The following is a 13072-nucleotide window of genomic DNA, read 5'->3' on the forward strand; positions in this document are numbered from 1 at the left end:
TACATGCATTTATGTGCGTGTCTGTGTGTGTGTATGTGCATGTATGTGTGTGCCTGTGTGTGTATGTATGCGTGTGCCTGTGTGTGTATGTGCATGTATGTGTGTGTCTGTGTGTGTATGTGCATGTCTGTGTGTGTACATGCATGTATTTGCGTGTGTATGTGAGAATATGTATACGTTTGTGCACGTATGTGTGTACATGTCTGTGCGTGTGTATGTGAGAATATGTATACGTTTGTGCATGTATGTGTGTGCGTGTCTCTGCGTGTGTATGTGAGAATATGTATACGTTTGTGCATGTATGTGTGTACGTGTCTGTGCGTGTGTATGTGAGAATATGTATACCTTTGTGCATGTATGTATGTACGTGCGTGTGTATGTGAGAATATGTATACGTTTGTGCACGTATGTGTGTACATGTCTGTGCGTGTGCATGTGAGAATATGTATACCTTTGTGCATGTATGTGTGTACGTGTCTGTGCGTGTGTATGTGAGAATATGTATACGTTTGTGCATGTATGTGTGTACGTGTCTGTGCGTGTGTATGTGAGAATATGTATACCTTTGTGCATGTATGTATGTACGTGCGTGTGTATGTGAGAATATGTATACGTTTGTGCATGTATGTGTGTACGTGTCTGTGTGTGTGTGTATGTGAGAATATGTATACCTTTGTGCATGTATGTGTGTAATTGTCTGTGCGTGTGTATGTGAGAATATGTATACCTTTGTGCATGTATGTGTGTACATGTCTGTGTCTGTGTATGTGAGAATATGTATACCTTTGTGCATGTATATGTGTACGTGCCTGTGCGTGTGTATGTGAGACTATGTATAGATCAGTCTCCACTTCGTGGGCTTTTAAGAATGAAGCTTCAGTTGATCAGATTTGCAAAGCAGCAACTTGGTCTTCTTTGCATACATTTACTAAATTCTAGCGTTTTGATGTATTTGCTTCTTCGGAAGCAGTTTTTGCTAGAAAAGTTTTTCAGGCAGCTGTTAAGTTTTTTCTTTTCATTATGAGAATAAACTTATATTTTGGGTTGTGGATTAATTTTTTTCAGCGGAAAATGGCTGTTATTATTTTATCCCTCCCTCTCTAGTGACTCTTCTGTGGAGTTCCACATCTTGGGTATTACTATCCCATACGTCACTAGCTCATGGACTCTTGCCAATTACATGAAAGAAAACATAATTTATGTAAGAACTTACCTGATAAATTCATTTCTTTCATATTGGCAAGAGTCCATGAGGCCCACCCTTTTTATGGTGGTTATGATTTTTGTATTAAGCACAATTATTTCCAAATTCCTTTGTTGATGCTTTTTACTCCTTTCTTTATCACCCCACTGCTTGGCTATTCATTAAACTGAATTGTGGGTGTGGTGAGGGGTGTATTTATAGGCATTTTGAGGTTTGGGAAACTTTGCCCCTCCTGGTAGGATTGTATATCCCATACGTCACTAGCTCATGGACTCTTGCCAATATGAAAGAAATGAATTTATCAGGTAAGTTCTTACATAAATTATCTTTTTTACATAGAGATGCTCAGGTGATATTTTCCTGTCAGCTTTTTACAGGTATGCTGCATCAGTTTCAAGTGATTTAGCATATGTGCATTATGCCCCTTTAATGCTAAAAAAATATTTTTTTCTCTTTGTGAAGAACATTGAAATGTAAAATATGCATAACGTGATTCGGCTTGCGCGCTTTAGTTCTAACGTGGTTTCAGGATAGCGCGCATAGGTTATATAAATATAGGTAGTGTAATTGTTTGTTTTTTTTAATTTTTTGTACATTTGTAATAATTATTTACGTTAATTATTAATATTTTTCAATAATAATAGTTAATAAACGCCCCTTAAGATAACTCATGTTGGGTTAGGGCACATGAAGAATTAGTGTAGTCCTGTTGGGTTTATGTGTGCATGATTTTGCATGTGTATGCATGTGCATGTGTGTATGTGCATGTATGAGTGTATGTGCGTTTATGGGCATGCGTATGTATGTGCATGTGTGTGTATGTGCATGTGTGTATGTGCATGTGTGTGTGTATGTGCATGTGTGTATGTGCATGTGTGTGTATGTGCATGTATGTGTGTATGTGCATGTATGAGTGTATGTGCATGTGTGTATGTGCATGTGTGTGTATGTGCATGTGTGTATGTGCATGTGTGTGTATGTGCATGTGTGTGTATGTGCATGTATGAGTGTATGTGCATGTGTGTATGGGCATGTGTGTGTATGTGCATTGGTGTGTATATGTATGTGTGTATGTGCATGTATGAGTGTATGTGCATGGGCATGTGTGTGTATGTGCATGTGTGTGTATGTGCATGTGTGTAAATGTGCATGTATGTGCTTGTGTAAGTGTATGTGCATGTGTGTATGGGCATGTGTGTGTATGGGCATGTGTGTGTATGGGCATGAGTGTGTATGTGAATGTGTGTGTATGTGCATGTGTGTGTGTATGTGCATGTATGAGTGTATGTGCATGGGCATGTGTGTGTATGTGCATGTGTGTGTATGTGCATGTGTGTGTATGTGCATGTATGTGTGTATGTGCATGTATGTGTGTATGTGCATGTATGAGTGTATGTGCATGTGTGTTTATAGGCATGTGTATGTTTGTGCATGTGTGTGTATGTGCATGTATGTGCATGTATGAGTGTGAGTGTATGTGCATGTGTGTATGGGCATGTGTGTGCATGTATGTTTGTATGTATGTGCATGTATGTTTTTTATGTATGTGCCTGTATGTGTATTTGCAAGTATGTGTACGGGCATGTGTGTGTATGTGCCTGTATGTGTATGTATGTGTGTATGTGCATGTATGAGTGTATGGGCATGTGTGTGTGTATACATTAGCATGTATATATGTATATATACATGTGCATGTAGATATGGGTCTGTGCATGTGAATGTGCATGTACGTGTGTGCCTGTGTGCGTATTTATATGCATGTACTTGTGTGAATGTGTATGTGCATGTATGTGTGTGCCTGTGTGTGTACATGCATGCATGTGTTTGTCTGTGTGTGTATGTGAATGTATGTGTGTGCCTGTGTATGTATGTGTGTGTCTGTGTGTGAATACATGTATGTGTGTGCCTGTGTGTGTGTGTATGTGCATGTATGTGTGTGTCTCTGTGTGTGTGTATGTGCATGTATATGCATGTCTGTGTGTGTACATGCATGTATGTGCGTGTGTATGTGAGAATATGTATACGTTTGTGCACGTTTGTGTGTACATGTCTTTGCTTGTGTATGTGAGAATATGTATACATTTGTGCACGTATGTGTGTACGTGTCTGTGCGTGTGTATGTGAGAATATGTATACCTTTGTGCATGTATGTGTGTGCGTGTATCTGCGTGTGTATGTGAGAATATGTATATGTTTGTGCATGTATGTGTGTACGTGTCTCTGCGTGTGTATGTGAGAATATGTATACCTTTGTGCATGTATGTGTGTACGTGTCTATGCGTGTGTATGTGAGAATATATATAAACGTTTGTGCATGTATGTAAGAATATGTATATGTTTGTGCACGTATGTGTGTACGTGTCTGTGCATGTGTATGTGAGAATATGTATACGTTTGTGCACGTATGTGTGTACGTGCCTGTGCGTGTGTATGTGAGAATATGTATACCTTTGTGCATGTATGTGTGTGCGTGTCTCTGCGTGTGTATATGAGAATATGTATACGTTTGTGCATGTATGTGTGTACGTGTCTGTGCATGTGTATGTGAGAATATGTATACCTTTGTGCATGTATGTGTGTACGTGTCTGTGTGTGTGTATGTGAGAATATGTATACCTCTGTGCATGTATGTGTGTTCGTGTCTGTGCGTGTGTATGTGAGAATATGTATACCTTTTTGCATGTATGTGTGTACGTGTCTGTGCGTGTGTATGTGAGAATATGTATACCTCTGTGCATGTATGTGTGTATGTGTCTGTGCGTGTGTATGTGAGAATATGTATACGTTTGTGCATGTATGTGTGTACGTGTCTGTGCGTGTGTGTATGTGAGAATATTTATACCTTTGTGCATGTATGTGTGTATGTGTCTGTGCGTGTGTATGTGAGAATATGTATACGTTTGTGCATATATGTGTGTACATGTCTGTGTGCGTGTATGTGAGAATATGTATACGTTTGTGCATGTATGTGTGTACGTGTCTGTGTGTGTGTATGTGAGAATATGTATACCTTTGTGCATGTATGTGTGTATGTGTCTGTGCGTGTGTATGTGAGAATATGTATACCTTTGTGCATGTATGTGTGTGCGTGTGTATGTGAGAATATGTATACCTTTCTGCATGTATGGGTGTACGTGTCTCTGCGTGTGTATGTGAGAATATGTATACCTCTGTGCATGTATGTGTGTATGTGTCTGTGCGTGTGTATGTGAGAATATATATATACGTTTGTGCATGTATGTGTGTACGTGTCTGTGCGTGTGTATGTGAGAATATTTATACCTGTGTGCATGTATGTGTGTACGTGTCTGTGCGTGTGCATGTGAGAATATGTATACGTTTGTGCGTGTGTATGTGAGAATATGTATACCTCTGTGCATGTATGTGTGTATGTGTCTGTGCGTGTGTATGTGAGAATATATATATACGTTTGTGCATGTATGTGTGTACGTGTCTGTGCGTGTGTATGTGAGAATATTTATACCTGTGTGCATGTATGTGTGTACGTGTCTGTGCGTGTGCATGTGAGAATATTTATACCTGTGTGCATGTATGTGTGTACGTGTCTGTGCGTGTGCATGTGAGAATATGTATACGTTTGTGCATGTATGTGTGTACGTGTCTGTGCGTGTGTATGTGAGAATATTTATACCTGTGTGCATGTATGTGTGTATGTGTATGTGCGTGTGTATGTGAGAATATGTTTACCTTTCTGCATGTATGTGTGTACGTGTCTCTGCGTGTGTATGTGAGAATATGTATACCTTTGTGCATGTATTTGTGTACGTGTCTGTGTGTGTGTATGTGAGAATATGTATACCTTTCTGCATGTATGTGTGTACGTGTCTCTGCGTGTGTATGTGATAATATGTATACCTTTGTGCATGTATTTGTGTACGTGTCTGTGCGTGTGTATGTGAGAATATGTATACATTTGTGCATGTATGTGTGTACGTGTCTGTGCGTTTGTATGTGACAATATATATACTTTTGTGTATGTATGTGTGTACGTGTCTGTGTGTGTGTATGTGAGAATATATATACGTTTGTGCATGTATGTGTGTACGTGTCTGTGTGTATGTGAGAATATGTAAACCTTTGTGCATGTATGTGTGTACGTGTCTGTGTATGTGTATGTGAGAATATGTATACCTTTGTGCATGTATGTGTGTACGTGTCTGTGCGTGTGTATGTGAGAATATGTATACGTTTGTGCATGTATGTGTGTACATGTCTGTGTGTGTGTATGTGAGAATATGTATACGTTTGTGCATGTATGTGTGTACGTGTCTGTGTGCGTGTGTATGTGAGAATATGTATACGTTTGTGCATGTATGTGTGTACGTGTCTGTGCGTGTGTATGTGAGAATATGTATACGTTTTTGCATGTATGTGTGTACGTGTCTGTGCGTGTGTATGTGAGAATATGTATACCTTTGTGCATGTATGTGTGTACGTGTCTGTGCGTGTGTATGTGAGAATATGTATACCTTTGTGCATGTATGTGTGTACGTGTCTCTGCGTGTGTATGTGAGAATATGTATACGTTTGTGCATGTATGTGTGTACGTGTCTGTGCGTGTGTATGTGAGAATATGTATACGTTTGTGCATGTATGTGTGTACGTGTCTGTGTGTGTGTATGTGAGAATATATATACGTTTGTGCATGTATGTGTGTACGTGTCTCTGCGTGTGTATGTGAGAATATGTATACCTTTGTGCATGTATGTGTGTACGTGTGTATGTGAGAATATGTATACGTTTGTGCATGTATGTGTGTACGTGTCTCTGCGTGTGTATGTGAGAATATGTATACGTTTGTGCATGTATGTGTGTACGTGTCTGTGTGTGTGTATGTGAGAATATGTATACGTTTGTGCATTTATGTGTGTACGTGTCTCTGCGTGTGTATGTGAGAATATGTATACGTTTGTGCATGTATGTGTGTACGTGTCTCTGCGTGTGTATGTGAGAATATGTATACGTTTGTGCATGTATCTGTGTACGTGTCTGTGTGTGTGTATGTGAGAATATATATACGTTTGTGCATGTATGTGTGTACGTGTCTCTGCGTGTGTATGTGAGAATATGTATACGTTTGTGCATGTATGTGTGTACGTGTCTCTGCGTGTGTATGTGAGAATATGTATACGTTTTTGCATGTATGTGTGTACGTGTCTGTGTGTGTGTATGCATAACATGATTCAGCTTCCGTGCTTTAGTTCTAACGTGGTTTCATGATAGCGCGCATAGGTTATATAAATATAGGTAGTGTAATTGTTTGTTTTTTTAAATTTTTTGTACATTTGTAATAATTATTTACGTTAATTATTAATATTTTTCAATATTTTATAGTTAATAAACGCCCCTTACGATAACTCATGTTGGGTTAGGGCACATGAAGAATTAGTGTAGTCCTGTTGGGTTTATGTGTGCATGATTTTGCATGTGTATGCATGTGCATGTGTGTATGTGCATGTGTGTGTATGTGCATGTATGTGTGTATGTGCATGTATGTGTGTATGTGCATGTATGAGTGTATGTGCGTTTATGGGCATGTGTATGTATGTGCATGTGTGTGTATGTGCATGTGTGTGTGTGTATGTGCATGTGTGTGTATGTATGTGCATGTATGTGTGTATGTGCATGTGTGTGTATGTGCATTGGTGTGTATATGTATGTGTGTATGTGCATGTATGAGTGTATGGGCATGTGTGTGTATGTGCATGTGTGTGCATGTGTGTAAATGTGCATGTGTGTATGGGCATGTGTGTGTATGGGCATGTGTGTGTATGTGCATGAGTGTGTATGTGAATGTGTGTATGTGCATGTGTGTGTATGTGCATGTATGAGTGTATGTGCATGGGCATGTGTGTGTATGTGCATGTGTGTGTATGTGCATGTGTGTGTATGTGCATGTATGTGTGTATGTGCATGTATGAGTGTATGTGCATTTGTGTTTATGGGTATGTGTATGTTTGTGCATGTGTGTGTATGTGCATGTGTGTGTATGTGCATGTATGAGTGTGAGTGTATGTGCATGTATGTGCATGTATGAGTGTGAGTGTATGTGCATGTGTGTATGGGCATGTGTGTGCATGTATGTTTGTATGTATGTGCATGTATGTTTTTTATGTATGTGCCTGTATGTGTATTTGCAAGTATGTGTACGGGCATGTGTGTGTATGTGCCTGTATGTGTATGTGCCTGTATGTGTATGTATGTGTGTATGTGCATGTACGAGTGTATGGGCATGTGTGTGTGTATACATTAGCATGTATATATGTATATATACATGTGCATGCAGATATGGGTCTGTGCATGTGAATGTGCATGTACGTGTGTGCCTGTGTGCGTATTTATATGCATGTACTTGTGTGAATGTGTATGTGCATGTATGTGTGTGTCTGTGTGTGTACATGCATGTATGTGTGTGTCTGTCTGTGTATGTGAATGTATGTGTGTGCCTGTGTATGTATGTGTGTGTCTGTGTGTGAATACATGTATGTGTGTGCCTGTGTGTGTGTATGTGCATGTATGTGTGTGTCTCTGTGTGTGTGTATGCGCATGTATGTGCGTGTCTGTGTGTGTACATGCATGTATGTGCGTGTGTATGTAAGAATATGTATATGTTTGTGCACGTATGTGTGTACGTGTCTGTGCGTGTGTATGTGAGAATATGTATACGTTTGTGCACGTATGTGTGTACGTGCGTATGTGAGAATATGTATACCTTTGTGCATGTATGTGTGTGCGTGTCTCTGCGTGTGTATGTGAGAATATGTATACGTTTGTGCATGTATGTGTGTACGTGTCTGTGTGTGTGTATGTGAGAATATGTATACGTTTGTGCATGTATGTGTGTACGTGTCTCTGCGTGTGTAATTGAGAATATGTATACGTTTGTGCATGTATGTGTGTACATGTCTCTGCGTGTGTATGTGAGAATATGTATACATTTGTGCATGTATGTGTGTACGTGTCTGTGCGTGTATATGTGAGAATATGTATACGTTTGTGCATGTATGTGTGTACGTGTCTGTGCGTGTGTATGTGAGAATATGTATACGTTTGTGCATGTATGTGTGTACGTGTCTGTGCGTGTGTATGTGAGAATATGTATACGTTTGTGCATGTATGTGTGTACGTGTCTGTGCGTGTATCTGTGAGAATATGTATACGTTTGTGCATGTATGTGTGTACGTGTCTGTGCGTGTGTATGTGAGAATATGTATACCTTTGTGCATGTATGTGTGTACGTGTCTGTGCGTGTGTATGTGAGAATATGTATACCTTTGTGCATGTATGTGTGTACGTGTCTGTGCGTGTGTATGTGAGAATATATATACCTTTGTGCATGTATGTGTGTACGTGTCTGTGTGTGTGTATGTGAGAATATATATACGTTTTTGCATGTATGTGTGTACGTGTCTGTGCGTGTGTATGTGAGAATATATATACGTTTGTGCATTAATGTGTGTATGTGTCTGTGTGCGTGTATGTGAGAATATGTATACCTTTGTGCATGTATGTGTGTACGTGTCTCTTCGTGTGTATGTGAGAATATGTATACGTTTGTGCATGTATGTGTGTACGTGTCTGTGTCTGTGTATGTGAGAATATGTATACCTTTGTGCATGTATGTGTGTACGTGTCTCTGCGTGTGTATGTGAGAATATGTATACGTTTGTGCATGTATGTGTGTACGTGTCTCTGCGTGTGTATGTGAGAATATGTATACGTTTGTGCATGTATGTGTGTACGTGTCTCTGCGTGTGTATACGTTTGTATACATCTTGTTGCATGAAGCATTTGCAGACTACAAAAGAGCACTTCATTCAAATACAGTTACAATAAAACACCTAAGAATAGCAAACACAAATAACAATTTCTTCCATTACCTCATGTAGATTATTGCGCTGACATCTCCATACTGTTTCATTCTCCGCTCTCTTCAGGTTTAATATCGTTTGACATATTTCTTTAGTTTACATAAGTCAGGGGAGTCAGATCAAACACAGTGATTATCAGCTCCTACATTTATTTCATCACTGGAAACAACAAAACATATTTCATAGCTCTGACATTTGTGTCAAAACAGGAAAGAATATTTGTTGAGTTCTATTTGAATTTTATGTCATGAACTTGTTACTTTTATTTTGTATTGATTGTGGGTATATGTAACTTTAACATTGTGATATTTTGAACTAGATTACAAGTGGCGCGCTATTTATCACTTCCGCTCGCGCGTTAACTTTGCTATTATTATATATAGGTATAGATATATACAGATATGCATATTCCCCTATGTGAAGAACATTGGAATGTGAAATATTTACATTAAATACATAGTTAAATGCTTCATTAAATGTGAATATTGCATAAATATTATTTTACATGTTTTCAGCTACTTGACTGCAAAGGGCTCCAATGCACTTATATGTATGTCTATATATTTATACTTATGTTTTATGTGTTTATTTGTGTATATATGTCCTTAAATACATATATGCCCATAAAAATACATACGTACACAAATATAAACATATATATATATACATACATACATACAGACAGACATATTTAGATATGTGTATGTATCTATTTGTTAAAACCCTTTGCATCCTTTCTTTAACACCTAAGACATCTTTGAGCCCTTATAACTTTTTAATACATTTAAAAAAAAATAATAATATTAAACAGCGTTATTATGATTGTAACTTTACTGTACAATGAATTTTTGATGTGCTTTGTGCAACTTTTTAGTCTTGCATAACATTAAACCAGAGCTCTGATGTCTCCCTAACCCAATGAGAGTAAATTGAAATTGCACTTACATGTTCACATTTACTTTCAACTCGTAATATGCTTGCTTTTTCCTGACGCACGCAAAAAGACGAAAATATCCAATATCACTTGCAAGCAACAGCGCACCACTCATAATCTATCCCTTTATTGGATAGATTTGTGTACAAATCATTTCTTATTGTAATAAATGTATTTATATTTACACATTTGTCCATATGATACTTTAGCTTTTAGCGCAACACTTTTCTATATAGTGTAGATTTATTTTTACCTTCCAGGATTAAGGAAGTTTTATAGATTTGTTTGTATCAGTACTGTGAGTGATTTATCTTCCAGTATTTTGTCTATAAATTAATATCATTGACAAACTAAAGAGTCGATTACAATCCTGTATCAAATTATTTAAACTTTTCTACATAATTGTGATCCACCCCTAATTCTGTTAATGTTTTAAGCAAACAATGAATAAAGGGATAAACCAAAATGAAATTGTCTGATATTCATTTTCAGGCTGCAGAAAACCTTGGGGCTATCCTCATGCTGACTTAGGCGTCTGTAGCAATTCAGTAGAAAACAATTTGAAATGACCCCCTATTTAGGGACTACGTTACTCTAAATAAACCACACACACTCAAATTGTTGGGGTAAAAAGGCCGCAGCTTGTTTATTAACATCATTTAAACATATAAGTAAAACCCATAAATAACCCAATCTTAAATTAACTGTAAACAACCCTCACGGGGCTTGCCATGTAACCCAATGTCTTTCCACTCCACCGGTCCCCTCCGGAACCGGCATAAACCTCTCCTGCCTGGCAGGAGGTACCCCAGCAACCTTCACCACCCCAAAGGCAAGCCCCACCGCCAAGCTGCGACATGAAATGTTCGCCTCCACAACCGTAAATCCAGGGAGGGAGGGAGGGAGGGAGCTTCTTTCACCGTCAGGTCCGGACAGAAGATGAAGGTACTTCCTGCTCACCGTCCTTTAAGGACTCCCCTGGGATCCCACCCACCTCCTCATCATTGGTTCCTCACCTTGCCCTGCTCTGGGGTCAAATGCCCCTTCGAGATAGGCATCCCTCCAGGGCAGGCTGAAAGAGTTCCAATTATGAAGATGTGCTCATTCATGCCAGCCTTAAATGCACATTCCAGTCAGAATTAAAATGCACAAAGTTGAATTGCATCTTTGGATAGAAATATATTTGCAATATAAATTAATTGGCAAAAAATGCTTCTGGTAAAAGAGATAACTGTTTTAGTGTTAGCATTTTTCTGTGCATGTGAAGCATAGCTAGATATTCTAAGTGCACTAGCATTTTAAATATTGCAGCTGCTCAGAGAGTCAGTGGAACTTGTATCATGCCAGCAATGATGCAAATTGAGTCATTACAAGATGATACAAGCACCTTCCTCTCTGAGCAAGTGACGTGCCTAAAATGCTTGTGCGCAGAGCATATTTAAATACATTCTTGAAACAGCTGCAACTTTTGCTAGAGGCATTTTTGCAAAGTAAATTGCAAAATAGTTTCTTTTAAAAACCAAATTGCACCTGTGGCTGGAATATCCCTTTAAAGAGATGGTAAAGAAGCACATTGAAAGAACTGCCTGTGCAAAATATATTCTAAAGTACGTCAGACCACGAGTTTTTAGCAAATGTATTTAATAAATAAATCCTACTGTCTCTAAGGGGCCAATTTACTAAGCAGCGGATGCTGCTCCTTGTTCCGCGCAAACCTTCCGGAAACAGGAGTTAGGAAGCAGCAGTCTTAAGACCGCTGCTCCTTAACTCATCTGCCACCTCTAAGGTGGTGGACTGCAATCATCAGATCAGATACGATCGGGATGATTGACATCCCCTGCTAACGGCCGATTGCGTATGCTGTCAGCATTTAGCGATGCAAGGCGGATATGATTCGCTATAGCCAATCATGTCCGCCCGGGGCATGATAAATCTACCCCTAAGTGTTCCCTCTTCCTTTTTTCCTAAAACCGCTGCTTCCTAACCCCTTCTTAAGTCCAACCAGAAGATGCTGCATAACTTGCTGTGAATACCGGTGGACAGGTACCCTGCCTGGAAGTATTATCCACTCACATTTTCCTAAAAACTGGGAGCCATTGTATGACGGAAGTATTCAACCTCAGAATTTCAATTCATCAGAAAACACGTTCAATTGATTTTCACAGCACTCTCTGTACTTTTCCATTCAATGTTGTTGAACTGGTTAATTGATTTTGGTTGAACAGCATTTTTATATGATTTTGGCAGTGTTTTAATGTTTGTAATGTTTGTGCATGCTCAGTTTTCATATTAATAAGCACTCTTGTTTCTTGAGTAAATAAATGTAACAATCTAAACCACAAAAATAATAACAAAGGGCAAGATTAAGAGTGGATCACTAACAGTTGCGTGCGTGAGATATCAGGTTTATTGCAAGTGTTTGCATGTCAGAAAGAGCTCATATTATAAGTTGAAAGTAAATATGATCGCTTGAGTGCAATCGTGATTTACGCTAGAATCATTACCGCAGCCTCAGAGCTCTGGTTAACTGTTTTGCAAAAAGAAAAAGTGTCACAAAACATCAAAAATACTTTGCAAAGTACAATTACACTCATAATAACACAGTCTAATAAATATACATTACACAGTACAATTACACACATAATAACACTGTCTAATAAATATACATTACACAGTACAGTTACACACATAGTAACACTGTTTAATAAATATACATTACACAGTACAGTTACACACATAATAACACAGTCTAATAAATATACATTACACAGTACAGTTACACTCATAACACCATCTAATAAATATACATTACACAGTACAGTTACACTCATAATAACACTGTTTAATAAATATACATTACACAGTACAATTACACACATAATAACACTGTCTAATAAATATACATTACACAGTACAGTTACACACATAATAACACTATCTAATAAATATACCTTACACAGTACAGTTACACTCATAATAACACTATCTAATAAATATACATTACACAGTACAATTACACACATAATAACACCATCTAATAAA

The sequence above is a fragment of the Bombina bombina genome, chromosome 1 (assembly GCF_027579735.1).
Source record: "Bombina bombina isolate aBomBom1 chromosome 1, aBomBom1.pri, whole genome shotgun sequence".
In the NCBI taxonomy this organism is placed as follows: domain Eukaryota; kingdom Metazoa; phylum Chordata; class Amphibia; order Anura; family Bombinatoridae; genus Bombina; species Bombina bombina.